Source organism: Peromyscus leucopus, chromosome 6 (assembly GCF_004664715.2).
Source record: "Peromyscus leucopus breed LL Stock chromosome 6, UCI_PerLeu_2.1, whole genome shotgun sequence".
NCBI classification, from domain to species: Eukaryota; Metazoa; Chordata; class Mammalia; order Rodentia; family Cricetidae; genus Peromyscus; species Peromyscus leucopus.
The window spans coordinates 72,919,299-72,934,673 of record NC_051068.1 but is presented as its reverse complement, the minus strand read 5'-3'; the positions used below and the strand labels follow the sequence as shown (position 1 = coordinate 72,934,673).

The 15,375-nt window shown below is 48.1% G+C and overlaps 1 non-coding gene across 1 annotated transcript; it reads left to right on the top strand.

The window, feature by feature from the left end:
* The first annotated feature begins 8,306 nt into the window (after nt 1-8,306).
* On the top strand, nt 8,307-8,445 carry LOC114688200. The gene has a single exon (XR_003733757.1). It is a non-coding gene; the product is annotated as a small nucleolar RNA SNORA48 (small nucleolar RNA).
* The last annotated feature ends 6,930 nt before the right edge of the window (nt 8,446-15,375 follow it).

Here is a 15,375-nt window from a genome sequence, read left to right as displayed (position 1 = left end):
TCTCCTTCAGTCCCCCTCCTGTGTCTTTGCTGTGGGGGGGGTGACCCAATGAGTCTGATGAGTTTAATTAGGATTGCTTGCAGAGCAGGAGGGAGAGGTTTGCTGGAGCCTGGACAGCTTACCAGCCACTGTACCACTGAAGAAAATGTCTCTCCCTCTCCCAGCATCCGTTAAGTGTCCATTCATCCTGAGGGAGGGGCGGGTCCTGGTATGTCTCTCCCCGCTCCGTGACAGATGTTGGTGGGCCCAGTCTTGTACACCTGCTGCACAGATACCCAAAGCTACTGTGAGTCTGAGAGTGCAGCAGCCTGGAAGATGGCATTCCACAGCATCCCTCTCCTTCTGCTCACTGTTACTATCTTTGTGTCCCTTCCTGGTGCTCCCTGAACCTTCAAGGGGTGACATGGATGTCCCTTTTAGGCCTGAACATTCGACAGCCTCTAGTTCTCAGCACTGTGACCAGCTAAAAGTCTCTGCAGTAACCACTGCCTGCTGCAAATGGAAGTTTCTCTGGCCAAAGCTGAGAGCAGCGCTAATCTTTGGGGATAAACATAGCTGTTAGAAGGCAGTTTGATGGGCACATCACGTCTGTTCAGCAGTACCTTCACCATCAAGGCCTATGACGTCCACAGCCTCAGGCTTTTGACCAGATTTACAGTGCTGAATTCCAACTTTCACCAACTCCCTTTGCCCTCTGAATGACATGGGCCCCATCACCATCCTGTTGTAATTGGTGCTGATGTAGATGTGCTTTATAACGTACTTTTCTGTTGTTCTAGCCATAGCATTATACCTTTAAGATGTACTTCAGGAGCCGGGCGGTGGTGGTGCACGCCTTTAATCCCAGCACTCAGGAGGCAGAGCCAGGCGGATCTCTGTGAGTTCGAGGCCAGCCTGGACTACCAAGTAAGTTCCAGGAAAAGGCGCAAAGCTACACAAAGAAACCCTGTCTTGGAAAAAAAAAAAAAAAGAAAGAAAAAGAAGAAGAAGATGTACTTCAGAACCGAGAGTTTGGGCAGTTCTTAAAGGCGTTATTTACTAGCAATATAAGGACAAGAAACATTGCTTGGTTCCAGTCACAAATGAGAAGCACATCCAGTTTTGAGTGGAGAAGACAGGAAGCAATACCCACCACCCAGTCTCTATCCCTTAAGGCTCAGAAACAAAACAGAAAAAAAAAACGGAAGAAAAGGAAAAAAGGGAGAAAGAGAGGGAGGAAGGAAAGAAGGAAAGAAGGAAGGAGAGAGAGGGAGGGAGGGAGGAAGAGAAAAGAAAAGAAAAAGCTCCTGAGTTCCCCCTGCTGGATCTGGGACAAACCTGTGTAAGAGAATTGTAGTGACAGGGCGCCCCCTACCGAAGATAGAAGGGAATTCTCAGTTCTATCTGTAGCTGCCATTGTGTTATTATATCCACGGCTAGGCCCCTGGTGGAGCTCCTGGAGTCCAATTGGCGAGAAAGAGGAGGGTTTGTATGAGCGAGAATTGTTGAGACCAAGGTTGGATAAAACACAGGGACAAATAGCCAAACGAATGGAAACACATGAACCATGAACCAATGGCTGAGGGGCCCCCAACTGAATCAGGCCCTCTGGATAAGTGAGACAGTTGATTGGCTTGTTCTGTTTGGGAGGCATCCAGGCAGTGGGACCGGGTCCTGTGCTCAGTGCATGAGTTGGCTGTTTGAAACCTGGGGCTTATGCAGGGACGCTTGGCTCGGCCTGGGAGGAGGAGACTGGACCTGCCTGGACTGAGTCTACCAGGTTGATCTCAGTCCTCAGGGGAGGCTTTGCCCTGGAGGAAGTGGGAATGGGGGTGGGCTGGGGGGAAGGGGAGGGGGCCAGGAGGGGGGAGAACAGGGGAATCCATGGCCGATATGTAGAACTAAATTATATTGTAAAATAAAATTTTAAAAAATCTAGAGTCAGCTGGATACAGTGGTGCACACCTGTAATCCCAGCTACCTGGTGGGGGGTGCTATGGAAGAAATATCTTGAATTGGAGGCCAGCCTGGACTACACAGAAAGACTTTGTCTCCAAAAGTAAACAGCATCAAAAGCTATTGGGGCCCAGCCCCTAAATAGCCTTTTTCCCAGAGTTCCAGAAGAGACGCTACCAGCAGCGGGAAGTAATCTGAGGGACACTCGAATGAACCGAGCTCTTTAATCCATTCACTGTGTTCTTCTAAGTCAAAATCCCTCTGCACCGCTTCAGTCCTGTTCTCACACTTAGCTCCTCTCTGTCCTTTCCTCTCCTGCCCTCTCATTGTTCTAAGTTCCTTCCATCTTTTTTCTCCCCTTCCTCTCTCCACCGTCCAGTTTAAAGACACATACAATCCACAAGTCCCTGGTTCCACTGCTTCCTGGTCGGGCGGGGCAAGTCTGCTCCGTAGCTAGGAAGCCCGCGTCATAGCTCTGTGCACCTGGTATGAAAAGGCTCTTTGGTTGTGGGTATTGTCAGAGAGGACGTCTAGAGGTGCCACTTGGGCAGTGGAGGAAAGGAGAGTCTAAGCTTGATTTGCACAAGAAACAAAGCTATGCACCTAATGTCCGCCTGGCCTAGGCGGTGTCTCAGGATGGATATTTACCTTGACTCAGGAGACTAGCAAGTGGTCCGGAATGCTTATTCCATCTGCTGTCTGTCCTTGGATGTTTGAGAGGTATCTCAGATAAAATGTTTCTGTGTGGAGATGGCCCTAGCCTTGGATACTTGCTAAAGGAGATAATTACAGAAAGCAGACATCTGATTCTAATGTTTAAAAAAAAAAAAAAAAAAGGTGAAACAAAAGCCTGGAAAGGGGAAGTCTTGCCTGTGTCACAGTTGTCCCCACAGTTGGTAGAAGTATTCCCAATACCTTAATTGTATAGGGAAAAACCGTGCCCAAAGAATGATCAATCACACTGTTAGAAGAATCAACTGGGAAAGCTGAATTGCACACGTGAAATTCATTGCAGGAGACAGCTGATATATTCAAAAGCCAATGGCACCAATGCTTCCTTGAGTCTTGGCTTCCTCTGGAAAAGCCCTTGACTCTTCCAGGTAAATGCTGGGTCATAATCAGCTGAATTCCGACATCATATTTGTGTGGCTCAGCCCTTCAGCTTGTTCAAGAACATTTAGCAGTAGTATTTTAGTAGATTCTCTCTCGCTCTCCCTCACCCTCCTTTTTTATACTTTGCTTCTTGAGATTGGTTCAGGTTGGCCTTGAACTTGTGACCCTCGAAAATCAGCCTTCTAACTTCTGGGATATAGGCATGAACCACCATACATAGATGTTCATTTTAACCTTATTCTTGGTGAAAACCCTTTCACTTCAGGCTGTTCTTCACCTGATCCATCAAGGACCACTTCCTCACATCAGCACAGTTGTCCATGTATATCCCATCTGAGACCAAGGGACTGACCAGTATTTATTTCACTATTCTTTAGCTTTGCTTAGATGACAAGTCTCTCGGGCAACTGTGTATTATCAGCTCAATATATATTTCATTAGAATAAGAACTTTCTCTCCTGTTTGACTTTATTCTAAAAGCACTGAGTCTTCCATCCGGCCTGGGAACCTGTCCTGATAAATACCCACGACTCTCAGGCTGTAGCAGTCAGTGTCCACTTCCTCCTTCGGTGACCATCTGGGGGTGACCTTTGTCACATAGCTCAACTCCCCAGGAGCCTGATTGTTATGCTAAGTGAGCTGATCTGGAAAGCCAGTGGGTAAGAATTGGTGGGATGTGTTACACACATTGCTAGATAGATATCCTGGCCAAGAAAGATCAGGTCTGCCAGGTTTAGTTAACTGAAAAGTGTGGGCCTCCATTTGCTTGTTTGTTTTGAGACAGGAGCTTGCTATGTGGCCACTGCTGGGCTAGTACTGGAGATGAAGCTCATGTTGGTCCTAAACTTGCAGCAATCCTCCTGTCTCAGCCACTTGAATGCTAGAAATTACCACCGTGTTTGGCAATGTTTGTTTATTTTGAACTCTCAATTTCTCAATGTTCTTGTCAGGTCCAGCCAGTGGGCTTGCATGTGGACATAACAGACGTTATTCGCTGAAGACTTTCTATATGCTGTGGGCATACTAGCCTCCTTGCCATGGAATATTTGGGAGAAATAAACAAATGTTCAGCTATCTCAAACAGGGTCCATCCCAGCCCCAAAAGCTGGATTGGTAGACAAATCTTCCTTATTTGCCCAAGACTGAGAGGATCTGGAGAGGTGGAACCTTGGTACTAAAATTGGTAAAGTCCTGAGGGAACTAAGAGGACGTGGCAGCTTTACTGGTTGGATAGGACAAGGCCTTGTCTATAACCAGGGGTTCAGAAGGACATCGAATCATCTAATGGAAAAGCCCAAGAAAGGCAGGATGACAGGGACGCCCAACTTGTCTCTTCAGAGATGACCAGGAATAAAGAACTTAACTTCTGGTAGCATCGACTGAGCAATCAGGTCTGGGGCTCAAAGGGCCAGCAACCTCTCCCCTGGGTCTAGTGGTTAGGATTGGGCACTCGCAGAGGACCAGAGTTTCGGTCTCCCATCATACTCAGGGCAGTCATGAGCCTGAGAAGGGTAAGGGTGTGGAAAAGGTTTGAATTGTATCTAAGGGCTCACATGGCACATCTGCCAGCACCCTCCCTGAGAGATCTGGGCATGAGGATGCCATGACTAAGACTCACGGGAGATAGACAGCAAGAGCTCAGAGAAGGCCGTGATAAACGTGTCGGTGGACAGACGAGGAGGGAGGCAACAGCATCTCTGCTTAGCTATGAAGCCCTGGCCCAACTTTCAGTACTCTCGGAGGAAAACCCCTCAAAGAACTGGTGTTTCCACTCAAGTTATACATTTCTGGAAATTTTCAGAAATACTTAGAGCAGTAAGCACTAAAGGAAAATAATACAAGCCTACTAGCTAGCAGTTATGGAAGGCTGGAGGCGAGGGTTATTATTTTAAACATAACCTTGGGCTATCATTATGCAAAATTGTCTAGCAAAGCTTGAGACAAACAGACCATAATTACATTAATCTATTTTTTTTTTAAAAAAAAAAAAAAGCTTTCTATCAAGTACAAGTACTTGAAGAAAAGTAGCCTGATCATGGGTTATGGTTGAGTGAGTTTTCCAAGAAAATATCTGGATAGCCCCAAATCCAAATTAAGAAATAGAACTTCAGCATTATCCCAAAGGGCCACCTCCCCGGCCCCCCTACACACACACACACACACACACACACACACACACACACACACACACCTCACCATCATCTTCATACAGAGTCACCATAGGTTGATGTTATCTGTTCTTGAACTTGAGATAAATGGCAACACATGTAACTCTTAGTTTTCCTTCTTTGACTCAACATTATGTGTATGATAGTCATCCATGTCATGACCTCAGGCTATGGTTTATATTTTCAGTACTGAAACGGGATCCCACCAGAACCGTGCAGAATTTACTTGTCCGTTTTACTTCAGGCATTCATTTGTGTTGTTTTCAATTTGGATTTCCTAGGCGAAGTACTGCCGTGGGCTTTCCACTACATGGATTTTTGTGAAATTCAGTGCATTTCTGCTGTGTGTGTGGGTCTGCATCTGCTGTAAGCACCTGTGGGAGTCAGTTCTTTCCGTCAGCTGGGGAGGGGGGGGGGCTGGGGATTGAACTGAGTCTGTCTGGGCGGCACACCCTTAACCTGCTGAGCCGCCACACTAGCTCCCAAATGCTAAGTTTTCATCTCAGATAGAGCAGAATTTTTGGGGGGATCCTAACTATTAGTATTTTTTAAATGTCACCAACTGGAGTCCTCAAGATGAACATTCAAATGCTGCTACAACTTGGATCTTAAATATCCACAAAGTGACCGTATGTGGAAAGCTATGTCCCCAGCTGGCTGCTCTATTGGGAAATGGTGAAAACTTCTGGAGATAGAACCTAACTCTAGAAAAGAAGCCATTGAGGTGTGCCCTTGAGGACAATGATGGGACTATGCCGCCCCTCCACCCCGCTCCCCACCCCCACCCCGCTTCCACAGTGTATACCGCTGGTCCCAATAAAGTAGGTGTGTTCTCCACCATAGTCACCTGCTTCTTTACAGAAACATCAGAGCCAAGAGACTGTGGGCAAAAAGGAGAAGCTCAAACTAGTCTTTCCTCCTGCTGGCTGGTTTTCTGAGGGTTTCCTCACAGTCACAGAAGGCTAGCTAACACAAGCGGCTCCTCTCTTTCTGGGGGAGTTGAATGCCCCTCAAGAGATCTGGTTTGTAGCTAATTCATCTCCATTGAGCGCAATGGGCCGATGTCTGCCATCCCAGCCCTTGGGAGACTGAGGCAGGAGAATTGCTATGAGTTTGAGGCCTCACTTGGCTCCGTGGTGAGTGCCAGGACAGCCTGAGCTCCATAGCAAGACCTAGGGAGAGAGAGAGAGAGCGCGAGGAGAAGAAAGCTAACCATATGGCAGATGGCTCACGGAGTAAAAGTGCTTGCTTGCCACAGAGCCTGTCTTCCCAGGTTCAATCCCCGCTATCGGAGGGAAGAGGGAAGGAGAGAACTGACTGATTCCACAAAGTTGTCCTCTGACCTACACACACACACACACACACACACACACACACGCGCGCGCGCGCGCGCCATGACACATGTGCACAAACACACACACACATCATACACAATAATAACACATAAAACAGCTTTGAAGAAATTTAAAAACAAAAGAGGAAAAAAATAAAACCTTCCATATGAGAACATTTCCTCAGCCAAGCATGGTGGTGTACACCTGTCATGCCAGCCCTTGGGAGGTGGAAACAGGCGGACCCGGAGTTCGAGGTCATCCTCCTCTACAGAGTGTGTTCAAGTCCAGCCGAGGTAACATGTTGTCTAAGTGAGTCCAGTAAATGTAGTGTCTGGTCAAGCTGCACTGGGATGGAGCTGTTTCTCTGGTCTGTCCTTGGTGCCCATGTCTGTTCACAACTCCTCAGGAAAAGTCAGACTATACGTTGGCTCCTGAACACAGACCTTTGCGAGAGGTTGCCCTGCCCCTGCCAAGGGTAAGCTCATCAGTCTGAGGATGGGGCATCCATGGAGGAGGGGGCAATCCCAGTGTGGCTGACCTCACTACGTGGTGTGGAATGGCGTGCCTCCTTGCTGAGGTGGCAGTTGTCCAGTCCCTGCATGCAGCAGCTGAGGCTTAAGCCACTTGCCCAGAAAGAACTTGTCCATATAAGGGAAGGATTACTGTAGACTAGCACCAACAGGTGGTGTCCTCCATATTAGCCTCCGCTTCGGCTGGTGAACTGGATACAGGGGAGGAAGCAGCGGAGGTACTGACTGGCTTCCTCACCGGGAAAGAAGAAAAAGTTCCCTGTTGAAATGACCCAAAACAGTTCTGATTACAGTCAACTTGTTGAGGTAATGCAGCCAGGAGTGGTGGGTGTTGCAATACTTGGGGCAGGGGCCCCAAGTTATGGGGAATAAACAGCCATCTCTTCACCCTGATAATGTAGACAGATTAAATGGTGACTCCAAGTCAGCTGCACCATCCAACAGGGCACCTCTAAAGTGCGTGATGACTCCTGAAAGCCGCATCCCTGGAGCCCTCTGCCCAACTGACAGGCACTTACCGGAAGACTCCTTTCTCCTTCCTCAAAGGACATTTGAGTTCCAAAGAAGTAGCTACACAACACAGGGTCTCGCTGTGTAGCTCGGGCTGCCCATCAAATTGTGGTCCTCCTGCTTCAGCCGACTGAGTTCTGGGATTACAGATCGGTGTCACCGTACCCAGATAATACTGGGATTTTGCTTGGTTGCGTGGTGCTGGAGGATCAACTCATGTTTTTCTGGGCCAGTGCTCCACGGCTGATCCCCAGGCCCAGCCTTCTCGGAACTTTTAGGCAAAGCAGAACTGTGCAGATAGCTGGCTCTGTGAGCATGGCCGTGCAAGCAAGAGAACCAGAGCTCCTGTCTCCAGAACCCATGTAAGAATTTCCAGTGGGTGTAGTAGACTGCCTATAACCCCACTGCCCCGGAGCGGGAGACAGGGACCCTGTCCCCCAGAAAGCTCCCTAGCTAGACTAACCCAGTTGGTGAGCTCTGGATCCACGGGAGATTCCTGCCTCAGTATATGAGGCGGAGAGCGATCAAGGGAGATATCATCCTCTGGTGTCTACATGCACACACTTACATGTGTCCCTGCACACGCGTGTGACCACACATATGTGAACATGCACACATACACATATGAACACACCACAAACTCAAAGGAACACAAAAGAAAATCCATAAACATTGGAAGAACTCTCAAATTTAAAAAAAAAAATCATACACACACACACCCCTGGCAATGGGCAAAGAGACCCCTTGGTTGGTGGTCTTCTATTGGTCAGGGACAGAGCAGATGGCAGTCCTTTGGTCTTCCTAGTTCGGTGCCTACCTTGGTGACCAAAGCTGTTTCATGCCTAGGGCACATAAAATCCAGAAGAGGGAGAAGAAGAGGGGGAGGAGAGGAAAAGAGAGGAGAAGGGAGGAGAGGGAAAGAGAGGAGGGGGAAGAGGAGGGAAGGGGAAAAGGAGGAAGATCATCCGGGCTGAGATACCAACAGACAAAAGCATTTGCACACAAATCTGATGGCCAGGCTTGGATCCCTGGATCCCGCCGTGAAAGGTAGAAGGAAAGAATGGATCATGAAATCCACCCCCCAGACACACGTGCACCATGTGGGCATGCATCCTCACACACCACACACACACAATCATACATAGTTATAGTCATCATAATAGTAGTAACGATTTTTTTAATAACTTTCCAAAGGGAGGAGCAGGAAGCTAGCAAAAAACCGGACCAAAGACTGTAACCCAGCAGAGTGAGCACAGATTCTACAGTTCTGAGTGCAGGTCTGAGTTCATGCGTCCAGGTCACATGGTGCCATCATACGCCCTCCAAGGGGTCCTCTGCAGCCCCTGCAGCTCTGCCACCTGCAGCCCATGTGACTGAGCCCTGCCAGGCTCCACAGCCTGTCTGCAGGTCTCCTCAGCCGGCATCTCACCTTCCCAGCATCTCCAGGACCATGGCCTCCCCATCATGACTTAGGGGGAAGTTAATATAGTTGATCAAATTACAGTGACTGAGCCGACAGGGAAAGGGGGTGGCTCGGCTGGCAGAGGAGAGATGTATGTCTTTGAAGGATGCCAGAGTGGCAATGAGCTAGAACCAGCCATCCTTCCTAACAGGAATGTGTCCTGAGGGTACACCTCGGTTTACTCGTTCCCTGCTATAAAATCGGCTGAAGGTGATTAGCAAATGAGTATATTTGATAGGCAGCACAGAGAGGGTGGGAGTTTGTCTTTCTGTCCTGGGCATCTCAGTGAGGCCTGGGCTCTGGAAAGTGCACAGTGAAAAAAACGACTAATAGAATGTAAAACTTCATGTGAAGCAGAAGTCGCTGTGCTGGTTGTCCTCCCACACAGCTAAATCTGCTTTCTAAAAATTGTGCCTCAGTGGTTAAGAGCACTGGCTGTTCTTCCAAAGGTCAATTCCAGAATATGGTGGTCCACAACCATCTGTAACTCCAGTTACAGGGGATCTGACGCCCTCTTACATATAAAATAAAATAAAATAAATCTTTAAAAAAAAAAAAAAAAAAAAAAAGTGACATTGACTTCTCTTGAGCGCCATCTGGTGGACAGATTTCTAATTCCCAATCGGACGGCCAACTGCGCTGACCCACCAGTCTACAGTCTCCCAGAGAACCAGGTTTGGTTTCAGTTCTCCGCGCCAGTTAGCTCAGTCAGCACGTGATAGGCACCCAGAGATCCGGTTGAAAGAGTTAAACACTGATGGGTGTGTGGAAGTCCAGTGTGGACTGCTACAGGGGAGGGGTGGGGGAGGGGTGGGGGAGGGGAGGGGAGGGGAGGAGGAGGGGGAGGGGAGGGAGGGGAGGGAGGGGAGGGGAGGGGAGGGGAGGGAGGGGAGGGGAGGGGAGGGAGGGGAGGGGAGGAGGAGGGGAGGGAGGGGAGGGGAGGGGAGGAGCTGGAAAGCATACGTCTAGGCTTTTCTGACTGCAGAGGCCAGTGCAATGCCTGGAACTGAGCAGGAAAACAAGCTCAAAAGCCCCTAAAACCCCACACAAGTTCCGCAGAGGTCACTCAGGGAGCCTGAGAGGACACTCCCTGAACCCAGTCAATGTCTCATAAAGGAACAGACACAGGCCCTCTCCCCAGATGGAACGACTCGAAGTGACTTAGCTCTTCCATGCCACTTTGGCACAGGCCACCATTTCCACGCTCCCAGTCCCAGAGAGCAGACTTCAGAGCTCCAGCAAGCAGCGTGCCTTCTACTGGAGAGCCCCTGAGAAGCCCAGTGCCTATCCGGAGATTTAGAAGTCTCAGCTGAGTAAAGTAGTGCATGCCTGCAACCCCAGCATTTGGACGACAGAGGCAGAAGGGTTACTAAAAGTTCAAGGTCACCCTGGGCTACAGAGTAAGACTCTGTCTCAACAAATGAAAATAAGCTGGTGTTGGTGGCTCTTGTCTTTAATCTCAGCACTCAGGTGGATCTGTGTGAGTTCCAGGTCAGCCTGGTCTATATAGTGAGTGCTAGTCTAGTCAGGGCCATATAATGAGACCTGTCCGAAATAAATAAATAAATAAATAAATAAATAAATAAATAAATAAATAAATAAATAAATAAAAAGAACAGAAAAGAAAAGGAAGAGAACGAGAAAATAAGGGGTGACAAGATGGCTCAGTGAGTAGAGGCAATTGCCGTCAAGCCAAAGAGCCCGAGTTCTATCCTCAGGACCCACATGGTGGAGGGAGAGAGCCAGCTCCTGCAGGCTGTCCTCTGATCTCCAGATGTGCGCTGTAAATAAATCTACTAAAAAATGGTAAGAGTTTTGTCTAGCATGCTGGAAGCCCCGGGTTTGACCCCCACCACCCATCTAGGTTCAGTCCCCAACATCTTAGAAACTGGGTGTGGTGGCACATGCTTGTACTCATAGGACTTAGGAGCTTGGAGGCTGAAAGTTCAGAAGCTCAAGGCCATCCTTGGCTATGCAGCAGGTCCAAAGCCAACCTAGAATACATGGTACCCGATACCCATCTCAAAAATAATAAATGAAAAGAAAACTAGGAATATGGCTCGGTTGGTAAAGTACTTTAGAACATGAATTTGATCTAGAGTCTATATTTAAAAAAAAAAAAAAGATGGATATGCAGCTTGGACTACTAGAAATAGTGGAGAGGGGGCCTGAACTGAACTGGCTATCCCAGTGATCAGACTGGTGACTATCCTGTCATCACAGAGCTTCTCTCCAGTGACTGATGGAAGATGCCAAGATCCACAGCCAAACACCAGGCAGAGGCCCCAGGAGTCCAGTCAAAGAGAGAGAAGAGGAATTCTATGAGCAAGTGCATCAGGATCATGATGGGGAAACCTGCAGAGACGACCAAACCAAACTAGAGGGAACTCAGGAAAGTTGGATCAATGGCTGTGGAGCCTGCATGGGACTGGACTAGGCCCTCTGCATGGTGAGACAGTTGTGTAGTTTGATCTGCTTGGGGGGAGGGCCCTGGCGGTAGGGTCAGAATCCATCCCTGGTGCGTGAGTGGGCATTTTGGAGCCCATTACCTATAATGGGATACCTCGTGCAGCCTTGGATGTGCCTCCCCATGGGAGACCTTGCCTTCTTGTGCGTGGAGTGGGTGGTGGGTTGGGAGGGGATGCTGGAGGGCGGGGAGCGGGAGGACAGAAGAGGGGGACCTCTGATTGGTGTGTAAAATGAATGAAAAAAATTTCTTAAGAAAAAAACAAACAGCCAGGCAGTGGTGGCACATGCCTTTAATCCCAGCACTCGGAAGGCAGAGAGAGGCAGGCGGATCTCTGTGAGTTCGAGGCCAGCCTGGGCTACCAAGTGAGTTCCAGGAAAGGCGCAAAGCTACAAAGAGAAACTCTGTCTCGGGGGAAAAAAAAAGTTAATGAACTTAAACCCTGAAATTAAAAAAAAGCTGGGTATGTTGGCATATACATGCAATATGTACCATATGCCAGTGGGTGCACAAGCACACACACACACACAGAAATATATCTTAATTATTTAACATTCGTTAATTTTGCGATGTTGGCTCCAATTACTTTTGAAACCCATGATAAAAAAAAAAAAAAAAAAAAAGCCCTGCGTTCTTGACCAAAAGTTAAGGAGCCTTCACCAAGGACCTGTGATGTCTCCACATACACTGTGGCTCTGACCTCTGCCTACATGTATGCATGGCTAATTTTTAAATAAGGTCAATTGATAATTGCGGGTCAACGAGGACCAGAGGGCAGGACTGTTCTTTCTTTGAAGTTCCAGCACAACCAACTTCTCTTCAGAGAAAGACCAAGGCGTTTGTTCTCTGAAGGTAAATGATTTCTAGAGCTCTAGGGCGTCCCCACCCCCACCCCCAAACAGCTATGGCCTGTGCTTCGGCTCCCTGCTGCGGATCACAGCGCCCCACCCCGCTTTTCTGTGAACTTGAACCACGTCAAGCCCCTGCAGTCTGAGAGTTTCACACACGAAGCATTTTTTTTAATCATACAGTTTTCAGTTGTTCTGTTCCACTGATTCTAACCAAGTACTGTATGCTGGTACTAAAGAATTCTTTAGCTAGTTAGGCTTTTAAAAAGGTTTGAGCTGGGCAGTGGTGGTGCACGCCTCTAATCCTAGCACTTGGGAGCCAGAGGCAGGCAGATCTCTGAGGTCAGCCTGGTCTACAGAGTGAGTTCCAGGACAGCCAGAGCTACACAGAAATGCTGTCCTGAAAATAAAATAAATAAAAGGTAAGTGTGATGTAGACATACAGACTTCAGTATATTACAAACGTGCAAGCAAAACACAGATATTGCACGTAGTGTACCAGGCTCTACATTCGGTATTCTTGTCCATGACTGCATGCTCTCTCTCTCTCTCTCTCTCTCTCTCTCTCTCTCTCTCTTTCTATCTCTCTCTCTCTTTCACACACACACACACAGAGTTTGATCCCTTGACTTAGCCTTGCTGTCAGTTATGGGAAATTTTCTAAAGCCATTGGTCACAAGTCCCTAGGAGAGTCCGAGGTGTATGAGCACAGCTCCTCCCAAAGCCTGTGCACAGACCTCCATAACTTACTTTTCTTGATGCTGTGTCCAAATGCCTGACAAGAAGCAACCTGAGAAAGAAACCAAGAAGAGATGCAGTCCACCATAGCAGGGAAGCCATGGCAGAAGAAGTCTGGGGCAGCTGGGCATAGGGTGTCCACAGTTAGGAGGCAGAGAGAAACAAATTCTCAGCTCACCTTTTCTCTTAAAAAAAAAATTGAAGTTTTTAATTATGTGCGTGCATTGTGTCTGTTTGAGTTTGTACATGGGAGTGCAATTTCCCCCAAAAGCCAGAAAAGGATCCCCTGGAGCTAGAGTTACAGGTGGTTGTGCAAGACCCAATGCGAGTGTTGGGAACTGAACTCAGATCCTCTGCAAGAGCGGTATCAGTTCTTACCTGATGAGGCTTCTTGCCATCTCGCCACCTCCCCCTTGTGATTCTGACAGAGCCCCCACCACATGAGATTCTGTTTCCTATATAAAGGGTGAGTCTTCTATCCGCAGTTAAGCCTCTCTGAAAACACTTTTATAAATTCACTCAGCGGTCTGTTTCCTAGGTCTTCTAATCCAGAGACATTGACAATGCAAACTAACCATCACAGACCTCCCGGGCCTGCAGGGACCCCAGACCAAGGCCTCCCGAAGTGTAAATGATGCCCCAATGGGGGACTCAGACTCTGTAGGTCTCAGTGGATGTAGAGTGCAGGGTGCCCTTCCAGTACATCAGATGAGATTTGGAGGCGCCTGTATCCTTTGGGTGCAAGGCTCTGTGTCATACATAGCTTCCCAACTTTAGAAACCACTTCTCTAATACTAACAAGTTTCCAAAAGCTCTGCTGACATTTCAGAGTGCAGCTTCCGTCAGTGCAGACCCAGAAGTTTCGGGTTCAGCCCCAAAACAACACCCTTTCAGATGCCAGTCACATGGCAATCCAGACTTCCCATCTACCCACTTTGAATCCAGCACCCACACCCTTCCACACATTCAATAGTTCACTAGTATACCTCAGTGACTTCTGAAGCAGCTTATTAAGTGATATATATAGGATATAGGAACAGCCAAGTAAGAGGTACACAGAGCAAGCCATGGGGGCAGGGGATGGGAACCGTACTGATTTCCAGTACCCTCTCTAGACTTTGGGTGTGCCACCTTCCAGCACCTCGTATCTCTCTATCATTGCTCAAGAGGATTTTTGCATTTTGTTCATTTGTCTCAGAGTGAGGTGCAGTGGTGCACATTTGTAATCCCACTACTTGGGAGGTGGAGGCAGGATTAACTTCAGGGCTACCAGAGACTACATGTGAGACCTTGTATAATAATAAATAATAATAATAATAATGTACATAGACCTGTAAATTCCATCCTCAAGCCAGACCTGCGGTCCAGCTAGCCAATCTGATTTCTATTAAAACATCAGGAAGCATGCTCACCAGAACCCTGGTTTTGCTTGTTTGAGACAAGATCTTGCTATGTAGCTCAGGCTAGCCTGGAAGTCACTATGTATCCCAGGCTAGCCTTAAACTTGCTGAAGCCCTCTTGCCCTGGTGCTGAGATGATGGGCATGAGCTATTGCATCCTGCTTCTCAGAGCCCTTTGCCACTGTTTGTGGGCACCATGGGCCCTGGCCCCCGACTGGGAGTGGCTGCAGCCTTGCTTGCTTGACCTTGATCAGATGTCCTCCCTATTCAGATTCCCTGCCGGTATCCACCCTTCTGAATGCTTAAGGGAAGTTCCTTGTGTCCTCCCTATTCAGATTCCCTGCCGGTATCCACCCTTCTGAATGCTTAAGGGAAGTTCCTTGTTGTGTATCCTGCATTTTGGGCGTTAACTACTTAGACGCAAGAATATAGAACATTGGGTCTGGAATGTGGACCATTGACAGCGAACTTCTGCCCTCCGGGGGTTCCTCCATTTGTGCTGTAAGCCTGTACTATTTAAGGTTTCTTCCCTCTTTCAATAAACGGCATTCGACATCCAATCGTATGGATGACCCGCTGTCTTTTGTCTCTATTTTTTAATCCGCAGCCCTTCGCTTGGACATGGTGAACGGGTATTGGTAACGCGGGCGTTACCGCAACAAATGGAGGTCCTACCGAGATCTGAGTAAGAAGGACCAGCTGACGGACACTCTTGGAAGGCCGGCCGGCATTTTACAGGTAAGAGTGGATTGAAATGTTGAAATGGGTGCAGGTAGCTCACAGTCAGTTAATTGGACTGTTGAAGCAGGAAGGCACCAAAGTTAAGTAAGGGCAAGACAGCTAAAGATTTTAAATGAAAAAGGAAATCTT